At 38.0% G+C, this 4,559-nt stretch overlaps 1 long non-coding RNA gene across 1 annotated transcript; it reads right to left on the bottom strand.

The window, feature by feature from the left end:
- Positions 1-502: 502 nt before the first annotated feature.
- Positions 503-1,241, bottom strand: LOC148920796 (uncharacterized). Its single transcript, XR_016123320.1, has 2 exons — positions 945-1,241; positions 503-761 (listed from the first exon to the last, which is right to left on the bottom strand). It is a non-coding gene; the product is annotated as an uncharacterized LOC148920796 (long non-coding RNA).
- Positions 1,242-4,559: the final 3,318 nt, after the last annotated feature.

The following is a 4,559-nucleotide window of genomic DNA, read 5'->3' as shown; positions in this document are numbered from 1 at the left end:
TTTTGAAAGGCACGTTGTTTCTTTCTCGTTGTCATCTTCTTTTTGAATGAAGTAGGGCCTAAACCGTAAATCCATTGATGAGCCGTAGTCAATATACATACAATATAATAGCAATATTAGGCGAATATACATCCACTAGAGAGGCAATATTAAGGCAATATAACAGCAATACAACAACAATAGCATCACAATATACATGCAATAGGGTGGCAATATGCATACAATATGTATGCAATACAAAGGCAACATTAGTACAATACACATGCAATGGGACAACAATATTAAGTCAATCTACATACAATACACACACATCCATTACAGAGTACAATTTAGACATGCAAAATAAATCGCCACCGAACCCTAACAATTCATACTACATTTTATTATCTTTAAATATGTCGTCTAATACGTTCACAAGCTGTTACATAGGTTTTTGTTTCCTATGATTCTATACAATGATTTTAACTAGAAAACCAATTATAATGCTTTATTAACGAATATATATGCTCAAAAATTATTTCTTTCATAACACTTGAAAATTCAATTGTTATTACATAGTCAACCAATCTTTGCTCTATTACATACATACTTCCTACCTATAATTATAAATAATGGAGAGATCACAAATTCTACTAATTTGATCTTAACTTCATCAATTTGTTCTTCGGTGTATGAGTTAGCTCTCTCTTCTTGCACATTTTCCAAGATGTTCTATTCTCCTCCCGTGTAGCAATATCAGTAACAACAAGTTATCTACATATCTGAAATCATAACTGCAGATGATTCTCAATTAACAAAGGGGAAAACCATTTTATTTTATAACTTTGGTTCTGAAATATATAACAAAATGCAAAGACCTTTGCTTCTGAAAAGGAGCAAAAGTTTGTCAACCAATTCATAGTAAAAAAGAAGAAACTAGTGGACCTAACCAGAGAAATGCTAACCTGCAAAACCAACTCCAATACTTTAACCACATGATTAATACTTGAGATTTTCTTCTCATGGATCATGATTAGAGGATTTTCCAATTCCTATCAGCACATACACAAGTTTGAAGATAATCAGCATCAAGACATAGTTATCACTGAGTCAAACCAAAACTTAGACATTTCTGATTGTTCTGGTTGGTAATGAAATAAGGGGATATGTAGCCCGTCTAGCTTCATTCCCTTAACAACCTCCAACTCATTCTCCAATGTTTTCCCATCCTGCAAAAATTAACATAGTGTGAAGCTTACATGTTTTGGGTATCATTTGGGAATAAAAAAACTAAAATAAAATTATTTTGCCCTCCAATATATTTCTGTAAAAATTTCATAAGACCCATACATACCTCACTTTAAAACAACAATAAAAAGAAGCTGTTATCATCCAGATTTCAGCCCTTGCAATACGGTAACTACACTAATATGCCTATGACAAATCTCCCAATACCAAATGCAAGAATAAATCGACAAAGAACAAACACATTTGTTGTTTCAGACAAACAAAATCAATCCCAATACTTCAATTTCTACACAAAATACAGACGAAATCAATCACAATTGCAATTTCAGTAATCAAATTCAATTTAACATCAAAACTTACATATTCCCAACAATTAATTTTCTGGAGAAGCTGTTCTTGAAGAGCGCATGTAAACTCAGACTTCAAAACCCCCAAAAATTGGACCAAAATGCTCAAACAATGGCCACCTAATGACAAGACATGCTGTCATATTCGAAAAGATGGTTTTGTTTGGGTTTGTTTAGGTTTGCAATCAGAACCCACTACAGACTCTACGGTTGGATGAAAGGACCTTAGGCACCTCCCTTCACAACTGCATTAGAGCAAAATTGTTATTCACACCATAAATTATACGAAATTAATTTCTTTAGAGAATATATCCATCATAATCATAAGAATCAGTTAACACCATAGCATACCACAAGAGATCACCACCATCATCGCATGAAAGCAGACAAAGCTAAGCAGGCTATCAATGTCACTAGAATTATCTTGGTTCGCGTGGAACTTTTGCCTACGTCAGTTGTGATTTCTCTAGGTAGAGAAATCACCGCTCCTTTGATTAATAATAGAGATTACAGAACTTTTGCAACCCTAGAACTAATCTCAAAACTCTTGGCTGTCTCTGGCTGTTTTCCTCTCTTTAAAATAAGCCTTGCCACACCCTATTTATAGATATAGAGTTGGCTTACATGTCCCAAGGCTGATTGGATTCCTATTCCTAAATAGATTAGGAAATTACACTTATCCAAATCCTAATAGACTTCTAGAAATCCAAACCTGAATTGAATAAGGAAAGCTGAAATTCTTTCCTAATCCCTCTAGGACAAGAATTGGTATACCTCTAATTTTCCTAAAACAATCCTAAACCAACTAGGACATATTTGTGAGCCAAAATCCTAACAATCTCCACCTTGGTGAGTCAAACCAAGTCTTGATCGTTGCACCCCAGAGTATCTTTGAACCTCCTTGAAGCAGCTCTGGAAATCTTCAAGAGTCTTCACCTTGGCAATCTTCTTCTTGCCTCATTGCACCTCAAGTGAGGAGGTGCTCCACTTTAATCAATCAACGAGATTGATCAAGTTCAACAATGCTTGAACTTCTTGGCCGACACTATCTTTGTAAGGAAATCTGCAGCATTGTCATCCGTATGAATCTTTTCAATCCAAAACTCCTTAGACTCCACCCAATTTCTGATTCTGTGATATCTTGCTTCAATGTGCTTTGATCTTCCAGAAAAAACTTGATTCTTTGCCAAGTGAATGGCACTTTGACTATCACATTTCAGCTTCACAAAATCTTGGGTGATTCCCATTTGACTTACCAAGCCATTAAGCCAAATTGCTTCCTTTCGGCTTCGGCCAATGCAATATACTCTGCCTCTGTGGTCGACAAAGCTGTAATTGGTTGCAGTAGTGCTCTCCAACTGATCGGTCCTCCTGCGCATGTAAACACATAACCAGAAGTTGACCTTCTCTTGTCCAAGTCCCCTGCATAATCAGCATCCACATATCCCAACACCCTTGCATTTTCTTTTTGCTTCTCAAACATAATCCTTTGTCGCCAAGAACCCTTCAAATAACGCATAAAATCCACTTGACTGCATCCCAATGTTGCTTTCCTGGATTTCCCATGTATCTGGAAACGACACTAATTGCTTGAGCTATGTCTGGACGTGTGCATACCATTGCATACATAAGGCAGCCCACGGCATTAGCATAAGGAACCTTCTCCATTACTTGCTGCTCTTCCTCGGACTTAGGACAACATTGTTGCCCACTTAACTTGAAGTGAGCGCCAAAGGAGTCGAAACTTCCTTTGCTTCTTGCATGTTGAACTTCTCAAGAACCTTCTGAATATACTTGGCTTGTGATATCCAAATCCTTCCAGTGGTCCTATCTCTCTGAATTTCCATGCCAAGGATTTTCTGCTGCACCTAGATCCTTCATGTCGAACTCCTCGCTCAACATCTTCTTCAAGTCTTGAATTCTAGACTTGTCTTGACAAGCGATTAGCATGTCATCCACATATAACAACAGCAATATGACCATCCCATCTTGGAATACATGATAGTACACACAACAGTCATATAAACATCTTCTAAAATTGATTTTCAGCATGAAGTAATCGAACCTCTTGTACCACTGCCTTGGAGCTGTTTCAGAGCCATACTGAGGACTTCTTTAGGTGACATACTAGGTTTTCTTTCCCATATTCAACAAACCCTTACTGGTTGAGCCATGAAAATTGTCTCCTCTAGATCCCCATGAAGAAGCATCTTCACATCCATCTGCTCAATCTCCATGTCATCTTTGAGTTGCCATTGCTAAAAGCAATCGATAGATGTATGCTTAACTCACGGGTGAAAAGATCTCATCATAATCCACCCCTTCCTTTTGTGAGTACCCTTTAGCCACGAGCCTTGCTTTGAATCTCACGGCATCTTGTTCATGTAGTCCTTCCTTTTCCTAAATACCCACTTGCATCCAACTAGCTTTACTGTCTTTGGGCTTAGGAACCAACTCCCAAGCGAGTTCTTGTAAAGAGACTCCATTTCTTCTGTCATAGCACTTATCCAACTATCTCGCTCATCACTTGCTATAGCTTCTCGATAAGTAGTTGGATCTCCTTGACTAATGTTGAGAGCATAATTAACTTCGTCTTGGTCAAACCCAAACCTGCAGGTTTCTTCTTATTCCGATTAGGTTTGTCCAGTGCTATGCATCTCTGGAATGCAGGTGGATTGTTGGTTGGAGTTCTAACCCTTTGGGATGTCTGGCGGATTATAGTGCCTTCAATCTGCCCTATTTCTTGCTCCACCTGATTCCTAACTGGTGAACGATGCTGATGCTCTTCTTCTTCCTCAAAACCATCAGATTGACATCTTGCTCAATTTGCTCCACAGGCTGCTTCTTCGTCTGAGGCGATTAACGGAATCTTTGTTGCTTCAATTTCAGCATCGTCTTTCTTCTCCCTACTGCTCTCGACTTTATTCAGAGGCATGGTTGTCTCATCAAAGACAACATCTCGGCTGACAACCTTTTTCCTGTTGT

The sequence above is a fragment of the Prunus mume genome, linkage group LG1 (genome assembly GCF_029339155.1).
Source record: "Prunus mume cultivar Tortuosa linkage group LG1, ASM2933915v1, whole genome shotgun sequence".
NCBI lineage: Eukaryota > Viridiplantae > Streptophyta > Magnoliopsida > Rosales > Rosaceae > Prunus > Prunus mume.
Note: the sequence above shows the minus strand (reverse complement) of the source record. Positions and strands in the feature narration are given on the sequence as shown.